Source organism: Cryptomeria japonica, chromosome 5 (assembly GCF_030272615.1).
Source record: "Cryptomeria japonica chromosome 5, Sugi_1.0, whole genome shotgun sequence".
NCBI lineage: Eukaryota > Viridiplantae > Streptophyta > Pinopsida > Cupressales > Cupressaceae > Cryptomeria > Cryptomeria japonica.
The window spans coordinates 528,760,365-528,775,323 of record NC_081409.1 but is presented as its reverse complement, the minus strand read 5'-3'; positions in this window follow the sequence as shown (position 1 = coordinate 528,775,323).

Sequence of the window (14,959 nt, the reverse complement as noted above, 5' to 3'; positions counted from 1 at the left end):
TGGTTTCAGAAATGATCTATCATGTATAAGAAGTTTATCTAAGTTGATTCTAAGAGTAGTGTAAGATTCAGTTTGGTTTCAGGAATGATCTATCATGTATAAGATGTTATCTAAGTGACTAAAATTTGATAGGTAGTTGATTGAACTAGTTGAAAGATGATTGACCAAATCGTGCAATGCAAATGGCAGAGGTACACTGTCTTGATCTATTTATGCTCAGGAAAATGATAACCGGTATTATGTTTGCTGTAAGCTATTTTTAGGCAAATTTGACTGTTCTGTTCTGACAAAACCAAAGACTCGTACGACATAATTTTCTAAACTGGACAACAATTTAGTAGATACAAGATGACAACAGTTATGTTTTGTACGAGTTGCTGCCTCGTACCGTACAATAGATGGGTATGTGCAGGATGACAAAAGACTCAGAGCAGTTCTATTTCATACGACATAGGATACAAAACTAGATGATAGATTAAAATGACTTGTATGACACAGGATCAGGTCTAGGATGACAAATCATAAGACTCACATGACACACGATCAGGTGTAGCATGATAAATTATCAGATTCGTACGACTATTCACAGGACAGAGCCTAGAAATTTTGAGTTTTTTTTCAATTGCTAATTATGATAACTGAGTATGACCAATTTTGAGATGGATTGATTTTTGACCAGGATACGGAATTTCAACTTAAGATGGACAAGTTCTGACATGGACATAGTTTCAACTTAGGACAGACTAGTTTCTGACACAGACAAAGTTTCAACTTAGGACGGACTAGTTTCTGACACGAACGAAGTTTCAACTTAGGACATACTAGTTTCTGACACAGACATAGTTTCGACTTAGGATGGACTAGTTTCTGACACAGACAAAGTTTCGACTTAGGATGGGCTAGTTTCTGACACGGACAGAGTTTCAAATCACTGAGTTGTTTCTTGTCTTGTCCAATTTTGGTATTTAAATTTTTTTTCAGGGATGAAAACACAGAAAACAAGTAGTATGTATAGTGACTCTAATCACAACATGCAAACCCTAAGGAATTTGGTGAGGAAAGTAAACCTTTGCTTGTAGACTCAGGTACACACCCAATAGCTAATCAGAATACGACTGCTGAGTCTCACACAATGGATTCTCAATGCCATATTATCCGACTCCAAATGCTAATGGGGGCACAAAATGACAAGTATCTTGGGAGAGTTACTATCTCTCTTGCACAAAGATTATCCCTCTTTCGGAGATGAACTGGGTAGCTTCTAATTTTAATTGGAACTAGTCAGGGATCCATTCGGCACGTCGAGGTATAAACTCAATTAAGAGGTCTCCCAGCCTTGAAAACCAAGGTTTAATATACCCAAAGGTACGGAGGAGAGATATTTCTGAGCACTGTCGTTGACTTGATTTTCATCAAATCATGTTTATTTTATAGTGGGTTGGAGTACTTGGAGTTTAGCCGTTCCCACTTAGGTTGTTCCCTTCACATCGGCCGTAACGACTTTAAGAGTTTTTCAACCCCTTTGGAGGGCAGGCCTGCTAAAGATGTACAAATCTCAAACAAAGAAAAAGCCTCAAGGGTCTGGATTTCTGATTGTCTAGAAAAAGGCAAGAGCATACTCTCGTACCTCTTAGAATATTCTAAAAACACAAAAGACAGATTTATTCTTTAACTAGATAGCAAGTTAGGTTCCAGAAAAATGAATTTAAAGAATACACGATGTTTAGTCGATTCTCCTTAGGCAACTTGCAAAGACAATAAATCAGTAGTCATATTGTCTTTGTGCCACAAGCATATTCTTTGACAAGCATTCTGCAAAAACTGATTAGGCTATGAAAAATTATGAGATAGACAGATAAACAGTCAGGGTCAGTCATCCGAATAATCAATAAAAAATCATGAAAATTTGCCTCTTTTTAAAATTTTTTTACTAGAAAATACAAAGTCATATGACAGTATGAAAACTCATACGATACATGATCCTAACTCATACAAGATAGGATTCCAGTTCGTACGATACCTATAGTTTTTCGTTTAAGCCTGTGGGAATTGTCGTACGAGATGTACGAACGAAAAATCAAAAAATCTGAAATCTAGAAAATAACAAAAAAAATAAAGCAGTCAGTCTTGGAGGCTGAAAAATGCCATTTCGAGCCCCACAGTGGGCGCTAGATATGTGTGTGTGAAAAAGTGGTCTGTAGCTGCAAGCACAACACTTCAATTAAGTCATTATATGCATGGTTAGTAATCAATAATCAATAAGTAATAAACCATAACAAAGTGACTAATTGCCTTCTAAAAGATGCGAGTACAAGATTGCTCTCAGATTTTTATAAGCAATACCAGTGACTAGACTACACCAAGACGAAGGATTTAATCTATATGATATTAACTATATGGATGCAAGATGGATGAATAATTCAAGCAAATAATCAATTCAAGCAATAATGGATGTAAGCAATGATGGATGCAAATAATCTAAAAAACACAATAATCTTCAATGACTCCAAAGCAAAATTAGCGTGATAATAATCTCCAAGCGTGTTCTCAAAAATCTCTAGGGTAAATTGAAATGAGAGTTGAAGACTGAATTTATAGAGAATTACCAAGAGAAAAGCTCAATTTAGGATTAATTGAAAATAATTGAGAAATCAAGTATAGTTAACCTTGAGATAGATTCCAATTATATTTTAATTGAAATGCATTCAAATTAGAAGTCCAAGTTGCATTGGAAATAATAAAAAATTAATTCCATGCATTTGTGATAAAAATAGATAATTCTTTTATTTATTCAAGAAAAGAGTCTTTTCAATGCAACTGAACTTCTTTTTCTGAAAAGCTTTGAGTTCCAATTTTAGAGAATAATTCAATAATTCAATTAATTGCTTTTCTAATTTCAAGTTCTAAATTTAGAAAAAGAAATAATAGCTCAAGTTTGATTTCTCTCTCAATTCAATTCTTTTATTTTAATTTCAATTCAACTCTTGTTTTGTAATTAATTCCTCTTTTGTAATAAATTAATTCCTTTTGCATGATTAAATGGTAATTTTATTAATTAATTAAATATGCAAGGATATTTAATAAATTAAAATAGAATAATTGATTAAAATGATATTCTTGGAAATGATTCAATTAATTAAATGAATATTTAATTAATATGGAATAATTGATTTGCCATGTGATATCTGATGATTAAAGAATTAATAATGTGCTCAAGATTGATTTAATTGCCTTTGGTTAGGACCTTGGTGATGTTGTTGAGATTAGGGGCCCATGGTTTAGATGACCATTTTTAGGGTATTACACTTGGTTAATTCCAAAACTAGTGTTTGACCTAAAGGCAAACCCCCAATCCCAACCCCTTTTCCTCTCTTTTGTGTGTGTAGGTTGTAGGTGCATAACTGTACTTTTTGATTCGGGCTTCATTTGCAGAGGCGGAAAAACCCTTTTCATTTCATGGATTTTTTGGAGGACCATGTAGATTCCCACCACGGTTAGAGAAACTTTTCCTCAAATTCACAGGGCGACTTCATCTCGACATTTTACTACAAGATCCAAGTGCACAACTTCATCCCATATTCTGATCTCAAGTTATAATCAGTTCTTTGTCACTTTTGCACTACATAATTCAATCAATTTCCTTTCTAAATCAAACAAGGAAGAGGGGATCAACTTAGCATTCCCAATTTATTCAAAATTCAATCTATCATCTTTGTGTGGAGAGATTGAATCTAGTGAATTATCCTTCTCCCCCTTCCTAATGTAATGGTGAAAAGTGCTTGAATGTAGCGAAACTGTCATCTCTCTTTGAGGGAAAGGGTAGTTTTCCTTCTTGATTTATTATTCACCATTTTCCCACCATTACATTTTGGTGAACCCGACGTCTTGCATGCTTTCCTTGAAACAAAATTGCATATTTTTCATTTACAAGTTTCAACTTTCTACAAACTTAGTGGCTAATTCATTAAAAACCCTAGTTTTTAAAATTAAAATTGAACTTGTGATTTGTAAAAATTGCTTGTGGTTATCTTAGATCTGAAAATTGCTTTGATTGTCAAATTCAATTTCTTCATTGTCTTGTTCAATTTACAATAAAAATTTACAAAATTAAGAGGTTACTTGTTAAAACCCTATATTCCAAAAATCATCTTGAACTTGTGCAAAAATTGGATTTCCATTTAATTTTCAGATTTCTAATTGTTCTTAGATTTTTTTGTAATCCTACAATTCAAATTTTCAATTTCCCCTCTTTTTCCCAAAATTCAAATTTCAAAATTAAGTGGTTAGGTCATCAAACCCTAATTTTTAAAATTAATTGGATTTTGTGTGAATTTCAAATCAATTTCAGTTACATTTAGATTTATAAATATTTTCCAAGGTGTCCCTATCCATTAGGTTTGACCCTTTTCAAAATTGCAATTCAATTCCTCATTTTTTCAAACCCTAATAGGGTCCTATTTTCACATTTGTGCCTTCATTTCGCCCATCTAGAGATAGTAACATTCACCATTTTTTTGGGGTTAACTTTAAAATCATCGTAATATCCATCCCTAAATTTTTTTTAAAAAGTTGGTTAGACCATGTGCGTTCCCGCCACGGTCCTCGACTTTTTTCCCAAAATTTTGGGAGACTGTTATGACTGTATTTAATAGCCTAAATCTGAAAGATTGGCTAATTTAATCAATTTTTGAACCCTCTAGAATAGGAAATACCTTCAAAATTCAACATTTCAACTTTCAAGAATTTTTTTAAAATTAAGACGTTAATTATTGCCTGCCCTCAATTTAAAAATTTTAATTTTCAAATTAAGTGGTATTCCCTTGGCCCTAATTTTAAAATATCCAATTTCCTTTCTTTTTTTGGAAATTGTGCCATCCTCTTCCCCCAACAAAGTTCAAATTGTGTAATCATTATTTCCTTTCATTTTGCATTATTCGATTTTGTAAACTGTGTTCTACAGTTCAAAATTCAAATTTTCCCTCTAGTGCATGAGTTTTACCACTATTAGTCCTACCTATCCTATCCCCATTAGATGAAGCATTATAATTAAAGCTTCCCAAGGTTTTAATTACTAAGGAGATGGAGCCTAATTTGGGTGACTTCTTTAATGAGGATCATGCTAATTCTTCCCATCCTAATCATGTGCCTATTAATGGATCTCATGATGAAGAAGAAGCTTTAACTAGGGTTTCTTTAGATCAACTTTCTACATTGGACAATCAATTTGACAACTTTCAATAATGGATGTCCTAAGAGTACCCTAATAGTGAATCTCTTCCATTAATTGAAGGTCTTAAGTGCATGCTTCAAAGTGATAAGAATGGAATTGATATATTGCGTGGCATTGCACATATTGTTGATTCTAATGTGATGCCTATCAAGAGTTGTGCCGAAACCCTAGGTTACTCACAACCTTCAACACAAGTCAATTCCTCTATTCCTTTGACTAATCCTATGACTAGTATTCCTACTTTCACATCTAACATCATGGCTACTCCAACTCAAAATGTCATTCCTACAACCATAGGTCATGGGGGAAATCCCTCTTCTTCATTTAATCCTCCATCTTTACCTATGTCTTCTATGAGTATTCCTATTATTCCTCAACTAATCAATGTGACACAAGAGGGTAATTCCTTCAATAACTTTATTTCTCCTTTAAGTGTCCCTTTTCCTACCTAATCATTACCAATTATTACTTATCATAATGTCCCACCACCTTATTCTCAGTCCATGCCTTCTTTCAACAACATCACACCACCTTCTCAATCACCTATGTCTAACATTAATTCTTCCACCAAAATGACAATTAACAATCTTGCTCAAACTGTGTCTTCTTTACAACAACAAATTGTTTTTATGAGTCAATCCAAATTTAGTGTGCCTACCTTTGATGTTGCGAGCCCACTTTCTCTTGATATTGTTAAAGTCGTGCCACCTAAACATGTTGAGATTCCTCAATTGGAACTCTATAATGGAAAAGGTGATCCTCTTATGCATGTCAAAACATTTCAAACCTTGTGTACTGATTTTGCTTATGATCAATGATTGCTTGCAAAACTATTTACAAGAACACTAAGAGATAAGGTCTTACAATGGTATTACTCTCTGCCTTCTTATTCTATCACTTCTTTTCAACAATTAGCAAATGCTTTCATCCAACAATTTCAAAACAACATTGGTTCTAAAATTACTTTGACTGATTTAATGCATTGTAAACAAGGTGTTAAAGAAAAAGTAACTGATTTCATTAGTAGATATAAGCATTTTTGTGCTCAAATTTCTTTTCATGTACCTGATAATGATAATCAATGAATTTTCATTTCTAATTTGCAAAAAGATATCAGGGAAAAGCTTCTTTTGTCTGAGTTTACTTCCTTTCTGCAGTTGTGCGCAACACTTCACAACTATCAACTGGCTGCGAGTCAAATGGAGAAATCCACTCCTATGACTCCAAGTGATAAAGGGGAGAGTGTTCAACAACCATTTGCGAAGTTCAAACCAACAAAAAGCTTCATCAAGTTCAATGATCCAATCAACAACAACCATGTGAATACTACAATAGGCGTGCCTTCTCTTTCTAAATTTTTCCAAAGAGAAAGACAGTTTACTCCTTTGAATGAATATTTACGTAGTATTATGTCTCAATTGTTGCACATAAATGTTATCAAACTTCCTCCTATAAAACAAATTGATCCTTCCAAACTTGGATCTCATTATTTTGATAACAATTTCTTTTGCCAATTTCATCGTCAATCTGGTCATGATACTTAGACATGTTTTGATTGAAAAATAAGGTTCAAGACTTGATTGATAATAATAGTATATTCGTGGCAGGTGTGAATGATAAAGGGAATAAATTAGTTGTTTCTCCTAATCAAAATCTTAAGATTTTCACTAATCCCTTGCCATCCCATACCTCTAACGTTATTGAGATTGTGTCTAATTCTCTCACTTCTGAAGAATTCACCTCTATGGCTCCAAACTTGGTTAATATGGTAGAAATAAAAGATACGCCTAAGGATCCTTGTATTACATTTGACCCTAGTGAGACCATTAGAGCACCCTATGGCCCTTTACATAGTTGCAAAGGTTAAGGATATCCCTTGCCATGGTGCCTTGATTGATCCCTCTTGCATGGTTAATGTCATAACTAAAGAGTATCTTTTTACTTTACGATTGTATAAACCAATATATGATACTTATAATGTGGTTGTGAAGTTATTTGATGGTTTCTCTTGTCCTACCACTTGTTCTATCACTCTTCCTGTTGAAGTTCATGCTAAGTCCATGGATGTTGACTTTGTTATCATACCTTCTTTTGAGAAATTCCGTGTGAAGTTGGTCTATCCTTGGCTATCTTTTGTGAAGGCTATTGCTTCTCCAATACACAAGTGTCTTAAATTTCCTCACAATGGAGAAATTATAATTGTGAACCATATCTTATTTTATCCATCTGAAAGAAGCCCCAGTGTTCCTATTGATCTCTTTTGGACTAAACAATTTTATTCTATTCCATGAAGGAGCAATGCTCTTTTTAAATCTTATAAAAAATGGAAGAATGATATGATCTTATCCTTAAGTCAACCTAGATCACCAACACTTGACATTCCTATTACTCTTCAAGATGAGGTTCTTCCCCTCTGGGATAGAACTAATCTCCCTCCTAAGGAAAATTGTCTACCTACTCTTATGGATGTGACTTTACCTTCTCTTAAGGAGAACAACAATATTCCTCCTAAGGTTATACCTATACCTCCTCCTCATGATGGGCCTAGTCTCCTTCCTACACCTAATATTTTTCCTTTCTATGGTACAGTTCCACCTCCTTCCTCTTATCGAGAGAAGAGGTCTTCTTCTCCTATTGTTGAACCAGAAAGACCTCAATCTAAACCTTCCACTATCAAGGAGAGAAAAGTTCCTACTTTTTCAAGTGTTCCTCCTCCTTCTCAGCCTTCCACTAAGACTCGACAGAATTGTTGTACGAGAGAATGCCGACGAAGATGCTATGTTCGAGCTCGTGAAACCATCCCTCAAAATACTCAGTCTCCTCAGACTCCGACAGTTGACATGATTCCCTTTTCTCCTAAGAAAGATGTTCAACCTACATCTCCAAATCATAAGTTGCATAAAACATGTGATGGTTTTACTCCTATATGTGTTCTTTCTCCCCTTTCTTTAAAATTTGATGAAGAAATGGATGAAAATGTTATTCATAATGGTAATACAACTCCTAATGCTTCTGATAGTGAGTATGAGTATGTTGATGTGGACAAACATTTATCGGATGAGTTTTCAGAAACCCTAATCCTAGCTCCTAGAATCTAACAAAGTGACTTACAACATGAGCATAGTCCTTGTTTGGATCTTGTGATAGCTCCATCTACTGTGCTCAATATCGCTCCTCTAGTGTGTTTCTTGCCTTCCTGAAATAGTGATCAACAAGATTGGGAGGCGAATGTCATGCTAGACTAGCAATATTAGCACTGAAGATCTTTCTCTCTCTCTTTTCTTTCTCTTTTCTGACCATTCTTCTATGTGTATCCCTGTTCTTCTATTGTTCCCTTAATGTCTACTTGGGGACAATGCAAAGCATTGAGATTTTTTTGGTCTCTTTCATGTTGACTCAAAAGACATCCTCTCTTCCCTTTCTTCTAAGGTAGTGTCCTTCTTTGGGGAATGAAGATTATTATATGTATATACATACATAATATACATGAGCTATCATACAACATATTGACCCCAAGGAAAGAGAAACTACCTCATGTTTTGTGTTCATTATCCTTGGGTTTATTCCTTGATTGGGGGCTAAATCCTTGCGATAACGTGCTCCCTCTCTTCTCTCTCTTGGTTGTATGTTGGCAAATGCACACTCCAATGAGAAATTGTAGGTGATTTAAGGTATTGTCATTGATGGCAATCTTACAATCATATGATACTAACAGGCACCAGCACTGATAGACTCTACACCGGCATATAGTTCACCGACATCGAAAAGAAAGATTACCGACACCATGGCCAACATGAATTTTGTTTAATTGTATTTTGTATTTAATTGTAAAATCTTTTTGTAAGCCAACATGGCGGATTGTAATAAGACACATATAAGTATGAGATCTTAGAGACCATTTGTTAAAATGATATAGGAAGTAAATATGGAAGGATTATTGCAGACCTAATATGCGAATTGTAAGGCAGATTTTGGATAAGGGTTTATGAATATTGTAGAGCTTAAACCGATACTGAACCTAGAATAGCAGATGCTATTCTAAAGTAGTACATGACATTGGATTTGTATAATCCATTTTTGTAAGTTAGTGTGACTTCTTTTGTAACTGAGTAGTGAGCTCTAGGCACTTGGCCTTCCTGCATGTGTAGGCCCCTATTGTATCAGTAATATTCTCTTATTGGCCAGTAAGCGAATATTGTGGGTCACAAATCCCACTGAGGTTTTTCCCACACCGGGTTTCCTCATTAAAATATTGTGTTATGGTGTGTCTTTCATGTTGTACTTATTGTTCTTATTTGATGCATTATTTTTGGTTTACCGGTACATAGTTTTGAAATGCTTTTCATGTTATAATTCAAGAAAATTCATATACCAGTCAAATACTGATTCACCCCGCCCCCCCCTCAGTATCTTTGGGAATCCTAAAAATTGGTATCAGAGCTTGGTCCTCTATTTTCAAAAGCCTAATAGCTTGAGGAAAATCCTGACACTGGTAGAGATGGAAAACTTGAGAAAGCAATTGGAAACAACTCTTTCAGACTTTGATGCAGAAAAGGTGAAGAATATCAAACTTAAAGATGATCTGAAGGCTACAAAAGATATCATTCGAGGACTTCAAGAAAATATCACTATTGCAAGGAATAAGAGAAGAGAACTTTGTGAAAAGATGCAGAATGATGATGATGAAAAAGAAACTCTTAATGACCTGGTGAAGAAACTGAGACAAGAAAACAATACAATGAAGAATGAGATGCAAGATATGACTGAGATTTTGCAAAGAGACTACAAATTGGAAGAAGAAAGAATATGACTTGACCAGAAGAATCAATGATGATGCAAATGAAAATCTAAGACTCAGTCATGAGAATGATATGCTAAAAATAGATCTAATTCACTTAGAACATGACAAAACTAAACTCATGAGATAGAAAGATTTCTTGGAAAATGAATTGGCTACTGCAAATCAACACAAGGAGAAATTCAAGAAAAGTTTAGAAGAATTTGATGACATGCTGAAGAATCAGAAACCTAATGGTGATACAAATGGCCTTGGCTTTGAAGTTGGTGAAAGCTCCAGTACTGCAAACAATCATGATCACAACAAACCGGTAAGACAACCTAATGCTTACAAATTTAATGGGAAATGCTTTAACTGTAAAAAGTATGGTTATAGAGAAAATCAGTGTAGATCTAGAAATTATTAGAACACTAATGCACCCACCGGTCAATGTTCTAAATGCAACAAAGTTGGTCACAATTCAGAAAATTGTAGAATGAATGTAAGATGTTATGTTTGTGGAAGATTTGGACACTTATCTAATCAATGTAGAACACACACCGGCATAGGATATGGAAAAGCTATTCAGAAAAACAATGTGACTTGTTATGCTTGCAACAAGATTGGACATATTGCAAAATTTTGTAGAAGTAAGACATCACTAGAAAATAACAAAGGACCTAGCTTGAAAGGTAAAGAAAAATTTGAAGAGGTAAAGCAAGAATTCTCAAAGCAATGGATCAGAAAGTTAGATTAGAATGTTGATGGGAATACTCCTCCACTAGCAGAATAGAGTATCACTCCACCGACAGGATACTCTTCATTTAACTGAAGGAAAATCCTTTGGGGGTTTGGAAAATAATTGAAAAACATGCTAATATACCCTCGGTTGATGGTGAGAAGTTAAATTACTTCTTTGCCGGCAGATGAGTAAGTTTGACTTAACCGACAGGCATTAAATGTGGTAGTTGAAGAAAATAACATTATAAAGTAAGTATTTTGGATCCTTTTTCCATTCATCAAGCATTCAAATCTTCGAGAGAACAAAAATTTCCTAGCGAAGGCATCCTTAGCAAAAAAGTGAAGCAGTTCATCCAAGCACTCATCCTAAAGGAAGATTGAGGTATTTATAACTATGGCTTCTTCATCTGCACCTGAATTTATTGCAAACCCTACTGTGATTGAGGTTATCAAGCGTCCTAGACTCGTATTCAAACTTATTCCCAAAATTGCGAAGAAGGATGATACCCTAGGAGCATTTTTCGAAAATACCTAAGGGAGTAGTTTATGCAAAGGATCCTAGAATATACATACATTGTCATATTGAGGAATTAGGAGATGATGAAATCAAGAACATATATAGGACTATAATCTGTGATGGAAATGGTAATATCAAATCAAAACACAAGGTAGTGGAAACCCTAGGTTTTGTGGATATTCTTAGAATTCCTAATTTTCTTGAAGATGTGATAAGAATAGTCCTAAGTAGAGTCCATGGTGAGTTCTTTTGGTTGGATTCCATCCATAAGATCACTAAAGAAGCAGTTAGGGCAGTAACAGGATTACCTTCCATTGGTAGCAGACTTGATAGAGCTAAGAAAGTTTCTAATGACACTGTGACAACCTTAACCGGCGCAACATTTGACAAAAGATCCCTAAGAGTCAATGATGTGAAGGACATCAATGTCAGATTTGTCAGTATGATTCTTGGCTATAAGGCTACACATGCAAATAGGTTAAACTCAGTATCCAACCTATGTATTAAAAGTGCATATGATATAGTGAATGACAATAAAAGAATAGATGTTTGTGAATGGCTTAAAGATGAATTGATAGACAACCTGAAGAAAATCAAAGGTGATAAGAAGGGAACTTTCAGATTTGGAAATTTGCTTGTATGTTTAATGCTATACATTACCAAGGAAGTACTCGGTATTGGTAAGAAATACTTTGGTTTTGATATACCGGTAGGAAAGCAACTGTTGGACACATTGAACAACATGGGAGATGACAGAGAGAAACATACAAATGAACATTTTCAAGAACTGAAGGCTCAAATGAAGACAAGAATAAGGCTATCTCAAGCAATTGTTGACAAATATCAAAAGGAGATATGCTTTGTAATTAAGAAAGATGAAATCTGGATGGAGGCATTTGTCCCTATAACTCTTTGGGTAATCGAGATGGGATATGAGACCGATGATAACATAATTGAGACCTATGCAAAAGCCCTCCTTGAAGCACCAAAAGAACCATCTGAGAAAGTTTTTGGCAATGCAAAAACAATTAAGAGTGGCATCCAATCTCAGAAAAGAGTCAAGAAAACTAAACAAATAGTGAAGAAAGGCACAAGACAAGCTAAAGCAATTAAAGAAGATGTACTTAACAAAACTAGTATCAAGGAAAGTGAGGTGGAAGGACTTCAACCAGAAGCTCATCTTTCACCAGTTGCAACTTCTTCTGAAAGTGATATACCGACTGAGTTCAAAAGGGTAGTAAGGAAAAGAAAACCCTCATTAGCACCATCACCTACACCCAGAAGAACAAGACAAAAGCAACAGGCAGTTAGGCCTCTAGCTAAGAAGTTAACTCCCAATAAAAAGAAGGTAAAAAAGGCTATTGCTCCACTGGACAAACTTCTAAATGAAATAACTGAGGATGGAAAATTGAAAAATATTAGCAAGCTGTATAACACACTTTCTAATGATGATAAAGAGAGCATAGAGAATATTGTAATTTTACACTTAGACATATACAAGATATACCCAATGATATACCACAGTATCAACACCACTGGCAATTCCAGGAGAAGCAGCAGAATCAACACTACTGATACTCCCCATATCGGATTCATTGATCCCCATAATCCTTCCTGCAGCACCAATAATTTCACCTCCAAAGGTACATCAACTGATCACACTTGTAGTGTTTAACTCAAAGGATATCCCCGTATGGTATAGAAATTGGATACTAGAAAGTGACGCATAAACTGAATCATATGTGTGCGAATTTGATTCCATACAACTTAATACTTTAGATGAGGAAGACACAACACCACCTCCACCCCGCAAAGACATCCCTATTTACGAAGAAGCACAGATAAAGACCTCTTGGGTTCTTGAGCTAGAAACATCTTCTACAGACCCTATGTCACATCCTATGCCTAATTATGATAGGGAGAGTACCATCAACAACCTTCACCACAATGTCTTAACCCTCACTGATACATCTAACCAACTTAACCTAATTGATGAGGTAATGCCCATTATCCATCCTGAACTCATCGAATGGAACCAACCTAATCCCCCATGTCTTGACCATTTCCAAAACAATGAGGCAATCATTGACTTTTTGGAACTACGGGATAACATACCAAGCGAGGATCACAAAGTTGGATTCGCCATAGAACTTAATAGTGCAACATACTTTGGGGCGGATGCCAAACCTTTCAGCTGCAAAAATATAACAATAAAACATGGATTTTCTAGTGAAAACCACACTGTGGCACTGTTTGATCCCACAAAAGTAAAAATAAAGAGCGTATCCAATGGTGAAAACCTCTTTGAGGCACCGGAGGATGAAAGGTTTGACATTCTCCCTTCTAGTACACAACAAAAATGATCAACAATTCTCATTGAGGAAACCAAAGAATACAATGTGGGGACTCCTGAAACTCCTCACCACATACATCTAGCATCTCTTTTAACTCCAGAGGAATAACCTAAGTTTGTAGAGTTCTTCCAGAAGCGTCAGATCAACTTTGCATGGTCTTATGCATACATGCCTGGGCTTGATCGTGATTTAGTCATGCATCACCTCACCATAGCAGAAGGAGCCAAACCTGTCAAGAAGAAGCTTCGCAAGGTGCATCCTCAGATTGTAGTACTAGTCAAAGTAGAACTTAAGAAACTCCTAGATGTTGGTTTTATCAGACCAATTGATTATGCAGAGTGGATATCCAATATTGTGCCTGTCGACAAACCAAATGGGGGCATCTGTATCTGTACTGACTTCAGAGATATAAACAAGGCATGTCCTAAAGATGACTTCCCCCTACCAAACATCAACATAATAGTGGACCTAACAATAGGACATGCCATGCTTTCACTCATGGATGGCTTTTCAAGATACAATCAGATAAAGATCGCACCACAAGATCAACATAAGATGACCTTCACATGTCCATGGGGAACATAGTGCAGGAATGTAATGCCTTTTGGTCTAAAGAATGCAGGAGCAACCTATCAATGAGCAATGACCACCATCTTCCATGACATGATGCATACCATAATGGAAGATTGTGTTGATGACTTACTGGCAAAATCACTCACAAGAGAAGGTCATCTGGAAATATTAGAGAAAATCTTTGATAGACTAGAACAATATCATGTGCGACTCAACCCAAAGAAATGTGTCTTTGGAGTAACCTCGGGGAAGCTTCTAGGATACATTGTCTCAAGCAAAGGCATTGAGGTCGACCCAGCAAAGTTCAAAGCAATCATGGACATGCCACCACCAAAGAACATCAGTCAGCTAAGGACATTGCAAGGACGACTTCAATCCATCTGAAGATTCATTGCACAACTGGTAGATAAGTGTCACCCATTTACACACTTATTACACAAGAACATCCACTTTCAGTGGGATACCAGATGCCAGTAAGCATTCTAGATGCTTAAAGATTATTTCATGAATATGCATTACTGATCCCACTAGAGCCAAGTAGGCCTTTATTACTCTATATATCAGCAACAAGTACAACATTGGGTGTACTATTGGCACAACACAATGTAGAAGGGAAAGAGTGTGTTGTTTACTACATCTCTCATACACTGGTTGGCTATGAACTCAATTACACACCTATTGAGCGAGCTTGCCTAGCAGTAATCTTGGCAGCCACTAAACTGAGGCACTATCTATTGACACATAAAGTACAACTCATTGCAAAGATC